The 22,333-nt window shown below is 55.8% G+C and overlaps 1 long non-coding RNA gene across 2 annotated transcripts; it reads left to right on the top strand.

Moving 5' to 3' along the window:
• The first annotated feature begins 1,062 nt into the window (after positions 1-1,062).
• Positions 1,063-22,098, top strand: LOC137457451 (uncharacterized). Of its 2 annotated transcripts, XR_010991263.1 has the most exons (7): positions 2,792-2,868; positions 3,322-3,494; positions 4,729-4,806; positions 5,812-6,316; positions 6,865-7,034; positions 7,279-7,438; positions 21,427-22,098. It is a non-coding gene; the product is annotated as an uncharacterized lncRNA (long non-coding RNA). The 2 variants fall into 2 exon arrangements; XR_010991264.1 differs by lacking the exons at positions 2,792-2,868; positions 3,322-3,494; positions 21,427-22,098 and adding exons at positions 1,063-1,380; positions 8,899-9,292.
• The last annotated feature ends 235 nt before the right edge of the window (positions 22,099-22,333 follow it).

The raw sequence follows: 22,333 nt of genomic DNA, 5'->3' as shown, positions 1-22,333 counted from the left end.
GTTTGGGGTCCCGCAGGATTGGGGTGGTCTCACCCCGGTATTGGGTGTCCTGCAGTCCCAGGGTCCCCCAGCCACATCTCCCCCGGCATCTCAAGGCGAGCTGCGAGCACCTCAAGGGCCTTAGAGGGTGAGAAAGGAGGGCTGGGGGCATGTAGACGGAAGTGAGGGCACTAAGACGGCACCGTCCTCCCCGTGACAGCGCCTGCCCTTCCCAAGATGGCGCCGCCCTACCCGTGACAGCGCCTGCCCTTCCCAAGATGGCGTCGATCTCCCCGTGACAGCGCCTGCCCTTTCCAAGATGGCGTCGCCCTCCCCGTGACAGCGCCTGCCCTTCCCAAGATGGCGCCGCCCTCGCCCCGTCGGCTCCGACCTAGCCAGCGTAATCCTCGTCCCCTCTGCTTTCTCCGCTCCGCATCAGCGAGCTCAGTGTGGACTCTGCTGCTCTCTGGAGTTGCTCTGTGCCTGCTGCAGGACTCTGCTATGGGTTTGAGGGTGGGCGGCAGCGAGGGGGGGGGCCGAGAAACACCAGCGGCGGGGGGGGGGGGGTGGGTGTCGATTTGCCGCGGTCGGGAGCAGTCTACTCCCAGTTCACGAGCTGTTCTCCTGTCTCTCCCAGCTCTTGCAGGCTGACCCCAATGCCCTCAGACTCGCCCAGCGATCCCAGGGTGAACCCGGCAGCACCCAGACTCGCCCAGCGATCCCAGGGCGAACCCAGCAGCACCCAGACTCGCCCAGCGATCGTCACGTGATTAGGGGCCGCGCAAAGGAGGGGCGGGGAGCAGAGAAAGCGGCGGCGGCGCCCAGCCTCCAGCCACGCCCGCTGGAACATGCTTTCCAATTAGTACGCTACCTCTTAGGTTTCCAACCTGGGTATTCAAAGAACGCCGAGGAAAGTGGGGGCAGGTGCTTTTGCCAGGCAGCCTCCAATGAGCAGGCCCGGGGCAACGAGGAGGTGGCAGCAGCCAGCACATGCAGGCATTTCCTGGGGCTCAGTGAATGTTTAGAGCTCAGGGGCTCAGCCTGTGCTTCCGCTTCCTTTTCTTCAGCACAGGAGTTCGGTTTGGCTGTCCAGAGCCTTGCTCTGCACCCGAATGCCGTACCGAGCGTGAGGGAAAGATGAAGCAACACCCACGTAGGCACCCAGGGAAAAAGCGGAGGTTGTCTTAGGAGCCGGTTTGAGACAAAATTCACCCAACTCCTTCTGCGGTGGTGTACGGGAAAGAGTCGGTAGGGGAAGCCGCAGGACAGCCTGCAGCAAAGCTCAGGACTTGTTCCCTCGCCTCTGCCTTCTGCACGTCTCCTCGTCGGCCGCCTGTGAGCGAGACGCTTCACCAGCTGGCTTGTTTGAAATCAGCAAAGTTATGGCATGGAAGTTATCTGGTAGGAGTCGTTGCTAAACAGATGCAGTTGAAGCTTTGTATCTTCCGTTCTCTCTACTAGTTATTCTAATCTTGCCCTGTTGGTTTAGCCCATCAGTTTTCATGTTCTCTTCATCTATGAATAGCAGAAGAAAGGGCCCCTTGATTCCAGTATTTCTTGCTGTAGTTCAGAGGTAGAGTTGGCTTTCCCTCTGACCTTTTATACTTTTACTTTGTGTTAAGTGGAACCCAAAACTGAATAGGATACTTTGTGTAAAGCTTGAGCAGCCCTTAACTTTCGAATTATTATACCGCATGCACTACTGCTTTGCAACATTCACAGGACTGTGGTGGTGTCAGATAGTTCACTTGCATTTAGTTCCTCAGGGCCCAGGCCTTCCTTTGGGCTGATGGTCTTGGCCAAAGCTGCAATGTTCAGTCCTTGCTGTGAAAGGCAGGAGGTGCTGGCTGGGCAGTTTGCTTTATTTTGTGCCTTTTTGGGGGCGACTCAAAGGGAGTGGGGGGATTGTGGGTGGGCTGGTTCTGCCACGTGGGGCAGGGGGCTGCTGCAGCAGAGGAGCAGGTGAGCGAGGGCTGGGGGCCCCCCCCTAAAGTGCTGAAAATTCTCCGAGGGGACCACACTATCTTTAAAAGTGTAAGTACTGGGGTGAGGCGAGGCGGAGGCAAACCTCTGGTTTGCAGCTGGAGAGGGAGGGCTTGGAGTGACTGGTGCGTAAGAAAGCTTTGGAAACGACCCCTGTCTGCCCTCTCTGCTTCTAAAAGGCTTTTAGCATTGGAAAATAAAAGCCAGGTGGGGGCCCGGCTGCTGCCCACGCCCAGGGAGGTGCTCAGTGCTGCCACCCGGTGTGTAACGGCCGGCAGTGCAGCCGTGCCGCGGCGTGTGCCGCCCCGTGGGAGCTCAATGCTGCCACCCTGTGTGTAACGGCCGGCAGTGCAGCCGTGCCGCGGCGTGTGCCGCCCCGGGGGAGCTCAATGTTGCCATCCGGTGTGTAACGGCCGGCAGTGCTGGCGGAACGAACGTTTTTCTGACAGCTCTTGGAGGAACGTTTCTGTACAGGTGTTCCCCAGGGCTCCTCAGCTGCTCAGAACTCAACGTGTTGTCTTGGAGGGGATTAAAACCCATGGAACGCTGAGCGTGAGGTCACAACGCAGGCACCGCCCCCCCCCCAGCGTGGCACCGCCCCCCCCAGCGTGGCACCGCCCCCCCCCAGCGTGGCACCGCCCCCCCCAGCGTGGCACCGCCCCCCCCAGCGTGGCACCGCCCCCCCCAGCGTGGCACCGCCCCCCCCAGCGTGGCACCGCCCCCCCAGCGTGGCACCGCCCCCCCCCGCGTGGCACCGCCCCCCCCCCGCGTGGCACCGCCCCCCCCCGCGTGGCACCGCCCCCCCCCAGCGTGGCACCGCCCTCAACAACATGGCGCCAGATGCTTAAAGTGGCTCATTGCAGGGTTGTGGCTGGTAGAGGTTGGAGCTCTTCTGCTGTGTCCCAGGTCAGTGCCAGTCTCTGCTGCTTTGGGGGGTTTCTCTATAGCAGCCGCTGGAGCTACTCGGGGCTTGGGGGGGTGGCCACCGGCGGGGCAGCGCGGGGCTTTTGGGGGGGGGAGGGGGGCGTGTCCGGGCTTGGCCGGCGGGGCTCTGCGGGGGTGGCGGCTGCTGCCTCAACCGTACCCAGAGGCCCCGTGGGAGCTCAATGCTGCCACCCTGTGTGTAATGGCCGGCAGTGCAGCCGTGCCGCGGCGTGTGCCGCCCCGGGGGAGCTCAATGCTGCCACCCGGTGTGTAATGGCCAGCAGTGCAGCCGTGCCGCGGCGTGTGCCGCCCCGTGGGAGGTCAGTGCTCAACCCGGTGTGTAATGGCCGGCAGTGCAGCCGTGCCGCGGCGTGTGCCGCCCTGGGTGAGCTAATTTCTGCAGCCTAACTGCGCTGAATGCTCGAAAATTCTTAGGGGAAGAGCGGAGGGCGGAGAGCTTGACTCGAGCGTCGCTATGGATCCGGCGCCTGCGCCCTAGCCCGGCTCTGCTCGCGCCAGGGGGGCAGCGTCCCGGTGGTCGCTATGGATCCGGCGCCTGCGCCGCAGCGGGTCCGGTCCCGGTGTCGCTGCCGGCCCGGGACTCCCAGGTGTGTTCCTTCCGGCGTCTGAAGGTGGTCTGGGGCCATCGGCAGGGCTTTTGGGGGTGACGGAGGAGGTCTTGGGGACACCTAAAAGGGTCTGGGGATACGTAAAGTTCTCGTGGGGCCATCGGAAAGGGTCAAGGGTCGTGGGGAGGCAGCTGGGCACCTCCGACGGACCCTTTGGGAGGTCTCTGCAGGCTCCCGTGGGAGCTGGGGGTGTCTCGGGGTGGGTTTGGGTTTGGGTTTGTGCTGCAAACAGCGTTGATAATGACTTAGAGAAAGACACACAAGAGACTCAGTAAGTCTCTTGTATCGTGCTTCTATTCTGGCGCCTGACACAGGTAGGATCATTTCAAAAGAGCTGTGTGTCTTCAGAGAGGTTTGGGCAAACTTTTATACAAAAAGTTATCTGTCTATAATGACAGAGGTCCAGATGCTGCCTATCTATACAAAGCTTATCTCTCTAAAAGAGCAGAAGTACACATATCATGCAGGTGTCCTTTGTCTTATCCAAAAGAGCATCTTGTCCAAGACTAACAGAAGTGAATCACTGACAAATCCTGTTATTCCTTCTCTATCCAAAGGCTGTCTGCCAACCCCTCTCCCCCTCCCTGCGTCCCAGCATTTCAGCTAACAAGCGGAAAATTCTTATCAACTCTGTGGTTCTGTTAATGAGACTTTTCTGTTCATCAGTTCCCCCCTTTCTCACAGCCAACAGTATATTCCTATACTATATTTTCTTAAGGCAAACTTTGGACCCAGGCTTTCTGAGCTATCTTTCCCATGCTGACACTTGTGGAAGGTACTCTCAGATGTAGTCACCCAGTCTGATGCCCCCCAAGTCCAATTCATTGAGGCTTCCCCAAATAAAGGGGTCCTCATTTGGCCTCGAGGAAGTTCAGTGCATATCCAACAGTTAGAGAGATTAGTTTGCAAAGCCAATTCTTGCCTAACGTGTAAGTACATATTGCCTTCCCATCCCTCAATTTCCTTGCTGTGCTGCAAAGATTTTGATAGGAATTTCTAGGTATTAACTACAGCCAGGGCAATCCTTCAAGTGCCCTAGGAATGCAGTGAAAACCTTTTGGGAATTGTTCCTGCTCTGGTACTCCTCAAGCTATGAGGAGCTCTTCAGGGCAGCTCCAAGGTTAGGTTTGGATTCTCCTGGAGTCTCACACAGAACGAGTCTCACGATTCCAGTGGTCTCATTTCATAGCTGCATTTTCTTCTCTCTGCCTAGGTGACAGGACGACCTCACTAATCAAGAGAGATAGCCTGAGCTCTGCAGGAACCTTGAACCCAAGCAGCCAGTGCTTCTGTGAGTACAAGCTGTCCTTGCTCAACGTGGAAGTAGTTGAGAGCTGAAGCCAGACCATACCTTAATTCCCTCAGCTTCCTCTTCTGCAGATTAAACAGTCCCAGTTCCTTCAGCCACTCCTCGTAAGGCTTGTTATCCAGACCCCTCACCAGCTTTGTGGCCCTTCTCTGGACTCACTCTCTCACAAGGGGTGTCCTGGGGAACACCACTTGTGCCCGGCCGGCCGCCGGCTGGGTTTAACTCTGTTCCCCACCGCTCTTGGGGCCCAGCCATCCATCCTGTTCTGCTGTCCAGCAGTCCCTTTGAAAAACAATCCATCTGAAAAAAGAAGTAGCAGAGAAGGAAAGCTGAAGCTGCAAGGATTGCAGTCCCCTCAGTTCTGGTTGTAGCCAGGTGGGGGTTGGTCTCTTCTCCCAGGCAAGCAGCACCAGAACAAGAGGACACAGTCTCAAGCTGTGCCAGGGGAGGTTTAGGCTGGATGTTAGGAAGAAGGTCTTCATAGAATAGAATAGAGCAGGTTGAAAGAGAGATTGGCCTTTGGAATGTGCTGCTCAGGGAGGTGGTGCCCAGGGAGTCACCATCACTGGAAGTGTTTAGAAAGAGACTGGATGAGGCACTCAGTGCCGTGGTTTAGTTGATTAGATGGTGTTGGAATGGAATGGAACGGAATAGAATAGAATAGACCAGACCGAGTTGGAAGAGACCTTCAAGATCATCGTGTCCAACCTATCATCCAACACCACCTAATCAACTAAACCAAGCAACCAGGCACCCTATCCAGTCTCCTCCTGAACACCTCCAAAGATGGTGACTCCACCACCACCCTGGGCAGCCCATTCCAATGGGCCATCACTCTCTCTGTGCAGAACCTCTTCCTAACCTCTAGCCTAAACCTCCCCTGGTGCAGCCTGAGACTGTGTCCTCTTGCTGGGCCTGGTGATGATCAAAGTTCTTTTCCAAGCTGCTTACTCCTGTTTGGTTTTATTCTCCTGCATGAATTGTCAGTTCAAAGCACTCGAGAGAAATGGTGTGATGGCTGTGCTGCCAAGCATCAGACTGGGGACCGAAAGACAACCTCCTGTGGATCGATGTACCGGGATATTCCAGGAACCTCTGTGCTGCCACAGACCTGGACTTAAACTCGTTCCAGATGCCGCGGTGTGTTCCGCATGACAATCGCACTCGGCACGTGAAGAGTGGCCAAGAGACTTCCCTTGTTTCCTTTGTGGAAGGCTTTTGTGTGTCCCCCGGCCCCGGGGGCCGTGTTCCTCTCGGGCAGGCTGCGGACGAGGCTGCCCTCGGCAGCAGGCGTGCCGCAAGCGGAGCGGCGAAGCTGTGTTCCTGGCAGTTCTCTCTCCGCCTGGATCAGGACGAAGGTGCCGGCCGACAAGGACTTGCACTGACACAGGGTCAGAGAGCTGAGAGCACCAAAGGGTTTAATTGGTGAGAGCAACAGACTTGGTTGCTGCCACCCGCTGCTAAGTGGCCCCCACGTGGGGTTTGGAGGCAGGTAAAGGTTTCTTTTGGCGTGTGAAGGGGTTTTGTGGGCATCTAGAAGGGGTGTGGAGCCCCCTGAAAGGGTCTGGGATAGTGTCAGGGGGTTCTGGGCTGGTCCACCAGCGGGTCTGGGGACATTGGAAGCATCTGGGGGTACCTAAAGTGGAGCTGGGTGTTTCAGATGGGGGGTTTGGGTGCAACCAAAGGGGTTTTGTGGGCATCTAAGTTGGAGAATCTGTGGGGGTCCTGAAGGAGTTGGGGGGTTCTCAGTGAGGTTTTGGAGTCTCTATGGAGTCCCTGTTGTATCTTGGGTCTGCTGTGGGATTGGTAGTGACTGGGTGCTCCGGTTTTGGTGGCTCCAGGGCAGCAGGTACCCACAGGGCTGTGCCTTGCTTTATGTTCCCCAGCTGTGGGCCAAGCAGGAGCCCCAGGGGAAGGGAATTTCAGCATGTGGCGGGTGATAGTGGAGGCGACTTCCTGACAAAATGGCTTTGGGGGTTTGGTTAGGTCTTGTTTTTATGGTTGACTCACTCTTGCTTTCTTTCCTTTTTTTTCAGGGAGCTTAACTGCTTTGCCTGAGGACCAGTTGCAGATTTGTATTCGGCCTCAGCCACAAGCCCTGACACGGAGCGGGGTGCTTTGGTGTCAGAATGTGGAGCTGTTGGAAACCCAATTGCTCACTGAAAAAAAGAAAAGGAATAATTTGTCATAAAAAAATCCCCACAGTTCCTGTAAGCTTTCGAGTTCCTACTTAATAATATAAAGCAGTTTGTGGTTTGGTTGGTTTGGTTTTTTTCTTGTTGTGCTGCAAAGATTTTGATAGGAATTTCTAGGTATTAACTACAGCCAGAGCAAGCCTCTACTTGCCCTGGGAACGCAGTGAAAACCTTTTGGGAATTGGTTCTGCTCTGTTACTCCTCAAGCTATGAGCAGACACACAGGCAGTTGTTAACAGAGTTTCTTTGTGCATTCCAGGTCTGGTGTGTTCAGACCGGCAGGATCTTCCTGGGCCATCCGATTACGGTTTCCGTTGACACTTTTCAGCCCTTACATCCGGTTTGCCGACAGAGGACGTTGGTTTGTGGGCCCTGGCAGCGACAGTTTTCCAAAGAGGAGCTCTAAGGCCAGCTGCAAGGTTAGGTTTGGATTCTCCTGGGGTGCCTGTGCTTGAAAGCCCCCCAGAGGCCGTGCAGAGTGGTGCTCGCAGTAGCTCTGTGCAAGTCTGCCGTGGGCTCAGGAGGCCAGTATCTAGAGAGAGGGAAGGACAGAGACACTTCTAAGACAGTTTTAAAGAAATAATTATGAGAAGAGGCAAATTAATTCTGGGGACTCATGTGATATATCTGTTCAAGAGAAAAAAAAATGAAGGAGGTTTCTGACCATAACCAGGCTGACAAAGCACAGTAATGTGGTTTCCTATGGGATTCAACTCCTCCTGCATTGCACAGGACACTTCAACAGCTGTCCTGACAAGCTCTAAGTAATGAACTTAATCCACCCTGTGCGAGCAATGGGGCAAAAGATTACAAAATCCATGTATGCAGTTGAGATGTGTTACGTTGGGACGTCCAGGATAGAGCTCATCAAGCTCTCCTAGTGTTTAGACGCAAGATGGAAGAAGGAAGGGGGAAGACAGAGCAGAAGGTCTATTTAAATATGAAACTCCTAGGCTGACAGAAAAGAAAAACATTTTAAAGAGCACTCAGTGAGACTCTGTCACCAGCATAGCTAATCACAGAATCACTGAGTGTTAGGGGTTGGAAGGGACCCCAAAATAGCATCCGGTCCAACCCCTGTGCCAGTGCAGGATCACCTGGGGCGGGTTTTGAATGTCTCCAGAGACTCCACTAACTCTCTGGGCAGCCTGCTCCAGGGCTCTGGCACACACAGTGAAAAGGTTTTCCCTTCTGTTCCTGTGGAACTTCCTCCTTTTATTCGTCGGACGCAGCGAAGCCGCTGGGTCGTGTTGCTGCGGCAAGGTGACCCACCCTGTAGTTCAGGGCCTGGGTCTGTGCCTTCATGGCAGCCTGTTCCCTTGGCACCCTGTCAGCTTAACAGCCCTGTGCTCGGGGTCTGTGTGACGAGTTGTGGAGCCCTCCATCCCCCTTCTGTCCCCAGCAGCAGCCCAAGGTCCCTGTAAGCAGGGCTGGGGAGGCTGCTTTAGGCAGCTAACAGGAACCAACCTTGCCTGGCCCTTAGGGGGCTGAGGTCAGTCCCTGGGCTCCTGAAGAGGTGGTGTTGCGCTGCTGCCAGGAGGGCCGGCCCGTAGGTGGGGCACGGGCCAGAGCCTGTGGCTCTCTGTGGGGCTTTTTGGGAGTGCTGCTGAGGCCTCACTCTGTCCTGTTGGCATCCTTTGTCAGGGTAGCCAGATCCTAGGCCTGATGTCTGTCGTTAGCTCAATCGCAGAATTTGCTCGTCTGCTGTTCCTGTCCGTAAATTTTTGCCAGTGCTTCTGTAATAAAAAGGTTTTTATTTCTCCTGTAACTTGCAAGCTGGTGACCTCCTTAGGAGCACCACTGTGTTGTTCACAAAGTTCTTTGCTGTTGCAAAGCTGGGAGAAGTGTGAGGTTCAGCTGATGAAGTTTCTCTCTTTAGGAGTGTCTGCTCAGCCGTCCTCTTCCTGGATCTCGGAGCTTTGTCTCTCCCTGTTTGCGGTGCCCCGACAAGGACTTGTGCCGACACATCCTCGGGAAGCTGAAACCACCAAAGGGTTTAATGGGTGAGAGCAAAGCTCAGCTGTGTGCTGAAGCTGCAAACCTTGCCCAGAAGGCTGTCCCCGGCTCGGGGTGATAAAAAGAACAGGAGCGTAGCCGCTCGGCTGTCTTTCCTTCTGTGATGCCACAGCGGGGTGGGCGAGGATACAGCAGAGGAGCAGTGAGGGAGGGGTGAGGGCAGCCTCCCACAAAGGCTGCTTGCAGACCTGAAATGCCAAATGTTTGAAATGCCAGGACGTTCTTGGAGGGGAGGGAAAGCCCCGGGAAAGTGTAAGAGTGAGTGTGAGGTGTTCCAGCAGAGGAACAGCGGTGCTGCTTATTGAGAGATTGCAGAAGGGCAGTGATTTGTGTGCAGAAAGGCCTTGACGTGACCCCCCTCTGTTCTGTAGAAAGGCTTCTAGAGGAGAAAAGCACATCCTGAGCAGAGCCACGGGGGGGTGTGGGGTGTGGTTTGAAGCAGAAATAGCAACTGTCTCTCAATTAAAACAGTGGATTGTCTTTCGTGTGTGTGTGTGGTGTGCTGTTTTTTCATTGACTGGAAAAAGCTCTGCAGGGAGACCAGCTGATCTGCTCCCGAGGCACAGCAGCACCGGACCTGCTGAGCGCTGAGGGCCTGTTAAGGAGGGTCTGCTGTCATCTGAAGTGGGCTTGGGGGTATGAAAGGGGAATTTGGGGGCATGTGAAGGGTTCTGGGAGCATCTAGAGGTGTCTGGGGACCTCTGGAGGGGCTCCTGGGTCATGTCTGGAGGGTCAGGGAGGAGTGGGGGGGTCTGTGCCTCAGTGTGGTTTCGGGGTCTCTGTGTCAGGTCCCCACAGCGTGTGGGTTGCTGTGTGGCACTGCTGGAGTCTCGGTGTCCCTAGCGCCGCTGACTCTTCTGCTCACTGCTCCCACCTTGTGGGCACGGCCAGGTACTGCTTGCTGTCGCCTGCTGCCAAGGGTGTGAGTGGCCTCTGCAGGGAGGCGCAGAGAGGTATTCTGGGGCGTCTAGAGGGGCTTTGTGGGCATCGAGAGGTGTCTGGCGGCCTCTGGAGGGTCTCCGGGGGGTCTCTGGAGGGTCCTGAAGCAGCTGAGGGGGCGGGGAGTGGTGGTGTTGTGTTAGAGGTCTCGGGGGGGTTCCAGGGTTTGGGGTCCCGCAGGATTGCGGTGGTCTCACCCCGGTATTGGGTGTCCTGCAGTCCCAGGGTCCCCCAGCCACATCTCCCCCGGCATCTCAAGGCGAGCTGCGAGCACCTCAAGGGCCTTAGAGGGTGAGAAAGGAGGGCTGGGGGCATGTAGACGGAAGTGAGGGCACCAAGACGGCACCGTCCTCCCCGTGACAGCGCCTGCCCTTCCCAAGATGGCGCCGCCCTACCCGTGACAGCGCCTGCCCTTCCCAAGATGGCGTCGATCTCCCCGTGACAGCGCCTGCCCTTTCCAAGATGGCGTCGCCCTCCCCGTGACAGCGCCTGCCCTTCCCAAGATGGCGCCGCCCTCGCCCCGTCGGCTCCGACCTAGCCAGCGTAATCCTCGTCCCCTCTGCTTTCTCCGCTCCGCATCAGCTCGGTGTGGACTCTGCTGCTCTCTGGAGTTGCTCTGTGCCTGCTGCAGGACTCTGCTATGGGTTTGAGGGTGGGCGGCAGCGAGGGGGGGGCCGAGAAACACCAGCGGCGGGGGGGGGGGGGGTGGGTGTCGATTTGCCGCGGTCGGGAGCAGTCTACTCCCAGTTCACGAGCTGTTCTCCTGTCTCTCCCAGCTCTTGCAGGCTGACCCCAATGCCCTCAGACTCGCCCAGCGATCCCAGGGTGAACCCGGCAGCACCCAGACTCGCCCAGCGATCCCAGGGCGAACCCAGCAGCACCCAGACTCGCCCAGCGATCGTCACGTGATTAGGGGCCGCGCAAAGGAGGGGCGGGGAGCAGAGAAAGCGGCGGCGGCGCCCAGCCTCCAGCCACGCCCGCTGGAACATGCTTTCCAATTAGTACGCTACCTCTTAGGTTTCCAACCTGGGTATTCAAAGAACGCCGAGGAAAGTGGGGGCAGGTGCTTTTGCCAGGCAGCCTCCAATGAGCAGGCCCGGGGCAACGAGGAGGTGGCAGCAGCCAGCACATGCAGGCATTTCCTGGGGCTCAGTGAATGTTTAGAGCTCAGGGGCTCAGCCTGTGCTTCCGCTTCCTTTTCTTCAGCACAGGAGTTCGGTTTGGCTGTCCAGAGCCTTGCTCTGCACCCGAATGCCGTACCGAGCGTGAGGGAAAGATGAAGCAACACCCACGTAGGCACCCAGGGAAAAAGCGGAGGTTGTCTTAGGAGCCGGTTTGAGACAAAATTCACCCAACTCCTTCTGCGGTGGTGTACGGGAAAGAGTCGGTAGGGGAAGCCGCAGGACAGCCTGCAGCAAAGCTCAGGACTTGTTCCCTCGCCTCTGCCTTCTGCACGTCTCCTCGTCGGCCGCCTGTGAGCGAGACGCTTCACCAGCTGGCTTGTTTGAAATCAGCAAAGTTATGGCATGGAAGTTATCTGGTAGGAGTCGTTGCTAAACAGATGCAGTTGAAGCTTTGTATCTTCCGTTCTCTCTACTAGTTATTCTAATCTTGCCCTGTTGGTTTAGCCCATCAGTTTTCATGTTCTCTTCATCTATGAATAGCAGAAGAAAGGGCCCCTTGATTCCAGTATTTCTTGCTGTAGTTCAGAGGTAGAGTTGGCTTTCCCTCTGACCTTTTATACTTTTACTTTGTGTTAAGTGGAACCCAAAACTGAATAGGATACTTTGTGTAAAGCTTGAGCAGCCCTTAACTTTCGAATTATTATACCGCATGCACTACTGCTTTGCAACATTCACAGGACTGTGGTGGTGTCAGATAGTTCACTTGCATTTAGTTCCTCAGGGCCCAGGCCTTCCTTTGGGCTGATGGTCTTGGCCAAAGCTGCAATGTTCAGTCCTTGCTGTGAAAGGCAGGAGGTGCTGGCTGGGCAGTTTGCTTTATTTTGTGCCTTTTTGGGGGCGACTCAAAGGGAGTGGGGGGATTGTGGGTGGGCTGGTTCTGCCACGTGGGGCAGGGGGCTGCTGCAGCAGAGGAGCAGGTGAGCGAGGGCTGGGGGCCCCCCCCTAAAGTGCTGAAAATTCTCCGAGGGGACCACACTATCTTTAAAAGTGTAAGTACTGGGGTGAGGCGAGGCGGAGGCAAACCTCTGGTTTGCAGCTGGAGAGGGAGGGCTTGGAGTGACTGGTGCGTAAGAAAGCTTTGGAAACGACCCCTGTCTGCCCTCTCTGCTTCTAAAAGGCTTTTAGCATTGGAAAATAAAAGCCAGGTGGGGGCCCGGCTGCTGCCCACGCCCAGGGAGGTGCTCAGTGCTGCCACCCGGTGTGTAACGGCCGGCAGTGCAGCCGTGCCGCGGCGTGTGCCGCCCCGTGGGAGCTCAATGCTGCCACCCTGTGTGTAACGGCCGGCAGTGCAGCCGTGCCGCGGCGTGTGCCGCCCCGGGGGAGCTCAATGTTGCCATCCGGTGTGTAACGGCCGGCAGTGCTGGCGGAACGAACGTTTTTCTGACAGCACTTGGAGGAACGTTTCTGTACAGGTGTTCCCCAGGGCTCCTCAGCTGCTCAGAACTCAACGTGTTGTCTTGGAGGGGAATAAAACTCATGGAACGCTGAGCGTGAGGTCACAACGCAGGCACCGCCCCCCCCCAGGGTGGCACCGCCCCCCCAGCGTGGCACCGCCCCCCCCAGCGTGGCACCGCCCCCCCAGCGTGGCACCGCCCCCCCCAGCGTGGCACCGCCCCCCCCAGCGTGGCACCGCCCCCCCCAGCGTGGCACCGCCCCCCCCAGCGTGGCACCGCCCCCCCCAGCGTGGCACCGCCCCCCCCAGCGTGGCACCGCCCCCCCAGCGTGGCACCGCCCCCCCCGCGTGGCACCGCCCCCCCCGCGTGGCACCGCCCCCCCGCGTGGCACCGCCCCCCCGCGTGGCACCGCCCCCCCAGCGTGGCACCGCCCCCCCCCCGCGTGGCACCGCCCCCCCAGCTTGGCACCGCCCCCCCCAGCGTGGCACCGCCCCCCCCAGCGTGGCACCGCCCCCCAGCGTGGCACCACCCCCCCCAGCGTGGCACCGCCCCCCCCAGCGTGGCACCGCCCCCCCCCAGCGTGGCACCGCCCCCCCCAGCGTGGCACCGCCCTCAACAACATGGCGCCCGATGCTTAAAGTGGCTCAGTGCAGGGTTGTGGCTGCTAGAGGTTGGAGCTCTTCTGCTGTGTCCCAGGTCAGTGCCAGTCTCTGCTGCTTTGGGGGGTTTCTCTATAGCAGCCGCTGGAGCTGCGCGGGGCTTGGGGGGGGTGGCCACCGGCGGGGCAGCGCGGGGCTTTTAGGGGGGGGGAGGGGGGCGTGTCCGGGCTTGGCCGGCGGGGCTCTGCGGGGGTGGCGGCTGCTGCCTCAACCGTACCCAGAGGCCCCGTGGGAGCTCAATGCTGCCACCCTGTGTGTAATGGCCGGCAGTGCAGCCGTGCCGCGGCGTGTGCCGCCCCGGGGGAGCTCAATGCTGCCACCCTGTGTGTAATGGCCGGCAGTGCAGCCGTGCCGCGGCGTATACCGCCCCGGGGGAGGTCAGTGCTCAACCCGGTGTGTAATGGCCGGCAGTGCAGCCGTGCCGCGGCGTATACCGCCCCGTGGGAGGTCAGTGCTCAACCCGGTGTGTAATGGCCGGCAGTGCAGCCGTGCCGCGGCGTGTGCCGCCCTGGGTGAGCTAATTTCTGCAGCCTAACTGCGCTGAATGCTCGAAAATTCTTAGGGGAAGAGCGGAGGGCGGTGAGCTTGACTCGAGCGTCGCTATGGATCCGGCGCCTGCGCCCTAGCCCGGCTCTGCTCGCGCCAGGGGGGCAGCGTCCCGGTGGTCGCTATGGATCCGGCGCCTGCGCCGCAGCGGGTCCGGTCCCGGTGTCGCTGCCGGCCCGGGACTCCCAGGTGTGTTCCTTCCGGCGTCTGAAGGTGGTCTGGGGCCATCGGCAGGGCTTTTGGGGGTGACGGAGGAGGTCTTGGGGACACCTAAAAGGGTCTGGGGATACGTAAAGTTCTCGTGGGGCCATCGGAAAGGGTCAAGGGTCGTGGGGAGGCAGCTGGGCACCTCCGACGGACCCTTTGGGAGGTCTCTGCAGGCTCCCGTGGGAGCTGGGGGTGTCTCGGGGTGGGTTTGGGTTTGGGTTTGTGCTGCAAACAGCGTTGATAATGACTTAGAGAAAGACACACAAGAGACTCAGTAAGTCTCTTGTATCGTGCTTCTATTCTGGCGCCTGACACAGGTAGGATCATTTCAAAAGAGCTGTGTGTCTTCAGAGAGGTTTGGGCAAACTTTTATACAAAAAGTTATCTGTCTATAATGACAGAGGTCCAGATGCTGCCTATCTATACAAAGCTTATCTCTCTAAAAGAGCAGAAGTACACATATCATGCAGGTGTCCTTTGTCTTATCCAAAAGAGCATCTTGTCCAAGACTAACAGAAGTGAATCACTGACAAATCCTGTTATTCCTTCTCTATCCAAAGGCTGTCTGCCAACCCCTCTCCCCCTCCCTGCGTCCCAGCATTTCAGCTAACAAGCGGAAAATTCTTATCAACTCTGTGGTTCTGTTAATGAGACTTTTCTGTTCATCAGTTCCCCCCTTTCTCACAGCCAACAGTATATTCCTATACTATATTTTCTTAAGGCAAACTTTGGACCCAGGCTTTCTGAGCTATCTTTCCCATGCTGACACTTGTGGAAGGTACTCTCAGATGTAGTCACCCAGTCTGATGCCCCCCAAGTCCAATTCATTGAGGCTTCCCCAAATAAAGGGGTCCTCATTTGGCCTCGAGGAAGTTCAGTGCATATCCAACAGTTAGAGAGATTAGTTTGCAAAGCCAATTCTTGCCTAACGTGTAAGTACATATTGCCTTCCCATCCCTCAATTTCCTTGCTGTGCTGCAAAGATTTTGATAGGAATTTCTAGGTATTAACTACAGCCAGGGCAATCCTTCAAGTGCCCTAGGAATGCAGTGAAAACCTTTTGGGAATTGTTCCTGCTCTGGTACTCCTCAAGCTATGAGGAGCTCTTCAGGGCAGCTCCAAGGTTAGGTTTGGATTCTCCTGGAGTCTCACACAGAACGAGTCTCACGATTCCAGTGGTCTCATTTCATAGCTGCATTTTCTTCTCTCTGCCTAGGTGACAGGACGACCTCACTAATGAAGAGAGATAGCCTGAGCTCTGCAGGAACCTTGAACCCAAGCAGCCAGTGCCTTCTGTGAGTACTAGCTGTCCTTGCTCAACGTGGAACTAGTTGAGAGCTGAAGCCAGACCACGCCATAATTCCCTCAGCTTCCTCTTCTGCAGATTAAACAGTCCCAGTTCCTTCAGCCACTCCTCCTAAGGCTTGTTATCCAGACCCCTCACCAGCTTTGTGGCCCTTCTCTGGACTCACTCTCTCACAAGGGGTGTCCTGGGGAACACCACTTGTGCCCGGCCGGCCACCGGCTGGGTTTAACTCTGTTCCCCACCGCTCTTGGGGCCCAGCCATCCATCCTGTTCTGCTGTCCAGCAGTCCCTTTGAAAAACAATCCATCTGAAAAAAGAAGTAGCAGAGAAGGAAAGTTGAAGCTGCAAGGATTGCAGTCCCCTCAGTTCTGGTTGTAGCCAGGTGGGGGTTGGTCTCTTCTCCCAGGCAAGCAGCACCAGAACAAGAGGACACAGTCTCAAGCTGTGCCAGGGGAGGTTTAGGCTGAATGTTAGGAAGAGGTTTACAGCTTGGCCGAAGACTCTTCTGATCCCTGTCTTCTGGTCGTGACCAGCAGCGTGCACGGGTGGCCAAGAAGGCCACTGGCAACCTGGCCAATATCAGGAACAGTGTGGCCAGCAGGAGCAGGGAGGTCATTCTGCCCCTGCACTTGGCACTGGTTAGGGCACACCTTGAGTCCCGTGTCCAGTTCTGGGCCCCTCCGTTTAAGCAAGACGTTGAGTTGCTGGAAGGAGTCCGGAGAAGGGCAACAAAGCTGGGGAGGGGTTTGGAGCACAGGCCTGTGAGGAGAGGCTGAGGGAGCTGGGGTTGCTTAGCCTGGAGAAGAGGAGGCTCAGGGGAGACCTTCTTGCTCTCTGCAACTCCCTGAAGGGAGGTTGTAGCCAGGTGGGGGTTGGTCTCTTCTTCCAGGCAAGCAGCACCAGAACAAGAGGACACAGTCTCAAGCTGTGGCAGGGGAGGTTTAGGCTAGAGGTTAGGAAGAGGTTCTGCACAGAGAGAGTGATTGCCCATTGGAATGGGCTGCCCAGGGAGGTGGTGGAGTCACCATCTTTGGAGGTGTTCATGAGGAGACTGGATAGGGTGCTTGGTTGCATGGTTTAGTTGATTAGGTGGTGTTGGATGATAGGTTGGACACGATGATCTTGAAGGTCTCTTCCAACCTGGTCCGGTCCATTCCATTCCATCACCATCTAATCAACTAAACCACGGCACTGAGTGCCTCATCCAGTCTCTTTCTAAACACTTCCAGTGATGGTGACTCCACCACCTCCCTGGGCAGCACATTCCAAAGGCCAATCTCTCTTTCAACCTGCTCTATTCTATTCTATGAAGACCTTCTTCCTAACATCCAGGTTTAATTGGTGAGAGCAACAGACTTGGTTGCTGCCACCCGCTGCTAAGGGGTCTGAGTGGCCCCCTAATGGGGTTTGGAGGCAGGTAAAGGTTTCTTTTGGCATGTGAAGGGGTTTTGTGGGCATCTAGAAGGGGTGTGGAGCCCCCTGAAAGGGTCTGGGATAGTGTCAGGGGGTTCTGGGCTGGTCTACCAGCGGGTCTGGGGACATTAGAAGCGTCTGGGGGTACCTAAAACGGATCTGGGCGTATCAGATGGGGGGTTTGGGTGCATCCAAAGGGGTTTTGTGGGCATCTAAGTTGGGGAGTCTGGGGGGGTCCTGAAGGAGTTGGGGGGTTCTCCTCAAGCTATGAGCAGACACACAGACAGTTGTTAACGGACTTTCTTTGATCATTCCAGGTCTGGTGTGCTGGGACTGGCAGGATCTTCCTGAGCTGTCCACGTACAGTTTCTGTCGACACTCTTCAGCTCGTACATCCGGTTTGCTGACAGAGGGTGTGGGGTTTGTGGGGCCCGGCAGCGAGACTTTTCCAAAGAGGAGCTCTTCAGGGCAGCTCCAAGGTTAGGTTTGGATTCTCCTGGAGTCTCACACAGAACGAGTCTCACGATTCCAGTGGTCTCATTTCATAGCTGCATTTTCTTCTCTCTGCCTAGGTGACAGGACGACCTCACTAATGAAGAGAGATAGCCTGAGCTCTGCAGGAACCTTGAACCCAAGCAGCCAGTGCCTTCTGTGAGTACAAGCTGTCCTTGCTCAACGTGGAAGTAGTTGAGAGCTGAAGCCAGACCATACCTTAATTCCCTCAGCTTCCTCTTCTGCAGATTAAACAGTCCCAGTTCCTTCAGCCACTCCTCGTAAGGCTTGTTATCCAGACCCCTCACCAGCTTTGTGGCCCTTCTCTGGACTCACTCTCTCACAAGGGGTGTCCTGGGGAACACCACTCGTGCCCGGCCGGCCACCGGCTGGGTTTAACTCTGTTCCCCACCGCTCTTGGGGCCCAGCCATCCATCCTGTTCTGCTGTCCAGCAGTCCCTTTGAAAAACAATCCATCTGAAAAAAGAAGTAGCAGAGAAGGAAAGCTGAAGCTGCAAGGATTGCAGTCCCCTCGGTTCTGGTTGTAGCCGGGTGGGGGTTGGTCTCTTCTCCCAGGCAAGCAGCACCAGAACAAGAGGACACAGTCTCAAGCTGTGCCAGGGGAGGTTTAGGCTGGATGTTAGGAAGAAGGTCTTCATAGAATAGAATAGAGCAGGTTGAAAGAGAGATTGGCCTTTGGAATGTGCTGCTCAGGGAGGTGGTGCCCAGGGAGTCACCATCACTGGAAGTGTTTAGAAAGAGACTGGATAAGGCACTCAGTGCCGTGGTTTAGTTGATTAGATGGTGTTGGAATGGAATGGAACGGAATAGAATAGAATAGACCAGACCGAGTTGGAAGAGACCTTCAAGATCATCGTGTCCAACCTATCATCCAACACCACCTAATCAACTAAACCAAGCAACCAGGCACCCTATCCAGTCTCCTCCTGAACACCTCCAAAGATGGTGACTCCACCACCACCCTGGGCAGCCCATTCCAATGGGCCATCACTCTCTCTGTGCAGAACCTCTTCCTAACCTCTAGCCTAAACCTCCCCTGGTGCAGCCTGAGACTGTGTCCTCTTGCTGGGCCTGGTGATGATCAAAGTTCTTTTCCAAGCTGCTTACTCCTGTTTGGTTTTATTCTCCTGCATGAATTGTCAGTTCAAAGCACTCGAGAGAAATGGTGTGATGGCTGTGCTGCCAAGCATCAGACTGGGGACCGAAAGACAACCTCCTGTGGATCGATGTACCGGGATATTCCAGGAACCTCTGTGCTGCCACAGACCTGGACTTAAACTCGTTCCAGATGCCGCGGTGTGTTCCGCATGACAATCGCACTCGGCACGTGAAGAGTGGCCAAGAGACTTCCCTTGTTACCTTTGTGGAAGGCTTTTGTGTGTCCCCCGGCCCCGGGGGCCGTGTTCCTCTCGGGCAGGCTGCGGACGAGGCTGCCCTCGGCAGCAGGCGTGCCGCAAGCGGAGCGGCGAAGCTGTGTTCCTGGCAGTTCTCTCTCCGCCTGGATCAGGACGAAGGTGCCGGCCGACAAGGACTTGCACTGACACGGGGTCAGAGAGCTGAGAGCACCAAAGGGTTTAATTGGTGAGAGCAACAGACTTGGTTGCTGCCACCCGCTGCTAAGTGGCCCCCACGTGGGGTTTGGAGGCAGGTAAAGGTTTCTTTTGGCGTGTGAAGGGGTTTTGTGGGCATCTAGAAGGGGTGTGGAGCCCCCTGAAAGGGTCTGGGATAGTGTCAGGGGGTTCTGGGCTGGTCCACCAGCGGGTCTGGGGACATTGGAAGCATCTGGGGGTACCTAAAGTGGAGCTGGGTGTTTCAGATGGGGGGTTTGGGTGCAACCAAAGGGGTTTTGTGGGCATCTAAGTTGGAGAATCTGTGGGGGTCCTGAAGGAGTTGGGGGGTTCTCAGTGAGGTTTTGGAGTCTCTATGGAGTCCCTGTTGTATCTTGGGTCTGCCGTGGGATTGGTAGTGACTGGGTGCTCCGGTTTTGGTGGCTCCAGGGCAGCAGGTACCCACAGGGCTGTGCCTTGCTTTATGTTCCCCAGCTGTGGGCCAAGCAGGAGCCCCAGGGGAAGGGAATTTCAGCATGTGGCGGGTGATAGTGGAGGCGACTTCCTGACAAAATGGCTTTGGGGGTTTGGTTAGGTCTTGTTTTTATGGTTGACTCACTCTTGCTTTCTTTCCTTTTTTTTCAGGGAGCTTAACTGCTTTGCCTGAGGACCAGTTGCAGATTTGTATTCGGCCTCAGCCACAAGCCCTGACACGGAGCGGGGTGCTTTGGTGTCAGAATGTGGAGCTGTTGGAAACCCAATTGCTCACTGAAAAAAAGAAAAGGAATAATTTGTCATAAAAAAATCCCCACAGTTCCTGTAAGCTTTCGAGTTCCTACTTAATAATATAAAGCAGTTTGTGGTTTGGTTGGTTTGGTTTTTTTCTTGTTGTGCTGCAAAGATTTTGATAGGAATTTCTAGGTATTAACTACAGCCAGAGCAAGCCTCTACTTGCCCTGGGAACGCAGTGAAAACCTTTTGGGAATTGGTTCTGCTCTGTTACTCCTCAAGCTATGAGCAGACACACAGGCAGTTGTTAACAGAGTTTCTTTGTGCATTCCAGGTCTGGTGTGTTCAGACCGGCAGGATCTTCCTGGGCCATCCGATTACGGTTTCCGTTGACACTTTTCAGCCCTTACATCCGGTTTGCCGACAGAGGACGTTGGTTTGTGGGCCCTGGCAGCGACACTTTTCCAAAGAGGAGCTCTAAGGCCAGCTGCAAGGTTAGGTTTGGATTCTCCTGGGGTGCCTGTGCTTGAAAGCCCCCCAGAGGCCGTGCAGAGTGGTGCTCGCAGTAGCTCTGTGCAAGTCTGCCGTGGGCTCAGGAGGCCAGTATCTAGAGAGAGGGAAGGACAGAGACACTTCTAAGACAGTTTTAAAGAAATAATTATGAGAAGAGGCAAATTAATTCTGGGGACTCATGTGATATATCTGTTCAAGAGAAAAAAAAATGAAGGAGGTTTCTGACCATAACCAGGCTGACAAAGCACAGTAATGTGGTTTCCTATGGGATTCAACTCCTCCTGCATTGCACAGGACACTTCAACAGCTGTCCCGACAAGCTCTAAGTAATGAACTTAATCCACCCTGTGCGAGCAATGGGGCAAAAGATTACAAAATCCATGTATGCAGTTGAGATGTGTTACGTTGGGACGCCCAGGATAGAGCTCATCAAGCTCTCCTAGTGTTTAGACGCAAGATGGAAGAAGGAAGGGGGAAGACAGAGCAGAAGGTCTATTTAAATATGAAACTCCTAGGCTGAAAGAAAAGAAAAACATTTTAAAGAGCACTCAGTGAGACTCTGTCACCAGCATAGCTAATCACAGAATCACTGAGTGTTAGGGGTTGGAAGGGACCCCAAAATAGCATCCGGTCCAACCCCTGTGCCAGTGCAGGATCACCTGGGGCGGGTTTTGAATGTCTCCAGAGACTCCACTAACTCTCTGGGCAGCCTGCTCCAGGGCTCTGGCACACACAGTGAAAAGGTTTTCCCTTCTGTTCCTGTGGAACTTCCTCCTTTTATTCGTCGGACGCAGCGAAGCCGCTGGGTCGTGTTGCTGCGGCAAGGTGACCCACCCTGTAGTTCAGGGCCTGGGTCTGTGCCTTCATGGCAGCCTGTTCCCTTGGCACCCTGTCAGCTTAACAGCCCTGTACTCGGGGCCTGTGTGACGAGTTGTGGAGCCCTCCATCCCCCTTCTGTCCCCAGCAGCAGCCCAAGGTCCCTGTAAGCAGGGCTGGGGAGGCTGCTTTAGGCAGCTAACAGGAACCAACCTTGCCTGGCCCTTAGGGGGCTGAGGTCAGTCCCTGGGCTCCTGAAGAGGTGGTGTTGCGCTGCTGCCAGGAGGGCCGGCCCGTAGGTGGGGCACGGGCCAGAGCCTGTGGCTCTCTGTGGGGCTTTTTGGGAGTGCTGCTGAGGCCTCACTCTGTCCTGTTGGCATCCTTTGTCAGGGTAGCCAGATCCTAGGCCTGATGTCTGTCGTTAGCTCAATCGCAGAATTTGCTCGTCTGCTGTTCCTGTCCGTAAATTTTTGCCAGTGCTTCTGTAATAAAAAGGTTTTTATTTCTCCTGTAACTTGCAAGCTGGTGACCTCCTTAGGAGCAGCACTGTGTTGTTCACAAAGTTCTTTGCTGTTGCAAAGCTGGGAGAAGTGTGAGGTTCAGCTGATGAAGTTTCTCTCTTTAGGGGTGTCTGCTCAGCCGTCCTCTTCCTGGATCTCGGAGCTTTGTCTCTCCCTGTTTGCGGTGCCCCGACAAGGACTTGTGCCGACACATCCTCGGGAAGCTGAAACCACCAAAGGGTTTAATGGGTTTGAGACAAAATTCACCCAACTCCTTCTGCGGTGGTGTACGGGAAAGAGTGGGTAGGGGAAGCCGCAGGACAGCCTGCAGCAAAGCTCAGGACGTGTTCCCTCGCCTCTGCCTTCTGCACGTCTCCTCGTCGGCCGCCTGTAAGCGAGACGCTTCACCAGCTGGCTTGTTTGAATTCAGCAAAGTTATGGCATGGAAGTTATCTGGTAGGAGTCGTTGCTAAACAGATGCAGTTGAAGCTTTGTATCTTCCGTTCTCTCTACTAGTTATTCTAATCTTGCCCTGTTGGTTTAGCCCATCAGTTTTCATGTTCTCTTCATCTATTAGTAGCAGAAGAAAGGGCCCCTTGATTCCAGTATTTCTTGCTGTAGTTCAGAGGTAGAGTTGGAGTTGGCTTTCCCTCTGACCTTTTATACTTTTACTTTGTGTTAAGTGGAACCCAAAACTGAATAGGATACTTTGTGTAAAGCTTGAGCAGCCCTTAACGTTCGAATTATTATACTGCATGCACTACTGCTTTGCAACATTCACAGGACTGTGGTGGTGTCAGACGGTTCACTTGCATTTAGCTCCTCAGGGGCCAGGCCTTCCTTTGGGCTGATAGTCTTGGCCAAAGCTGCAATGTTCAGTCCTTGCTGTGAAAGGCAGGAGGTTCATCAGGAGGTTTCCTTTCTGAGGAGGTTCCCCTCAGAAAGGAAACTGGTGACATGGTCACAAGTGATGAGGAAAAGGCTGAGGTGCTTAATAACTTCTTTACCTCAGTCTTCACTGCAAGGGCCTCT

Source organism: Melanerpes formicivorus, unplaced genomic scaffold (genome assembly GCF_026170545.1).
Source record: "Melanerpes formicivorus ecotype bairdi unplaced genomic scaffold, bMelFor1.0.p_v2 SCAF_179, whole genome shotgun sequence".
Classification (NCBI taxonomy): domain Eukaryota; kingdom Metazoa; phylum Chordata; class Aves; order Piciformes; family Picidae; genus Melanerpes; species Melanerpes formicivorus.
Note: the sequence above shows the minus strand (reverse complement) of the source record. Positions and strands in the feature narration are given on the sequence as shown.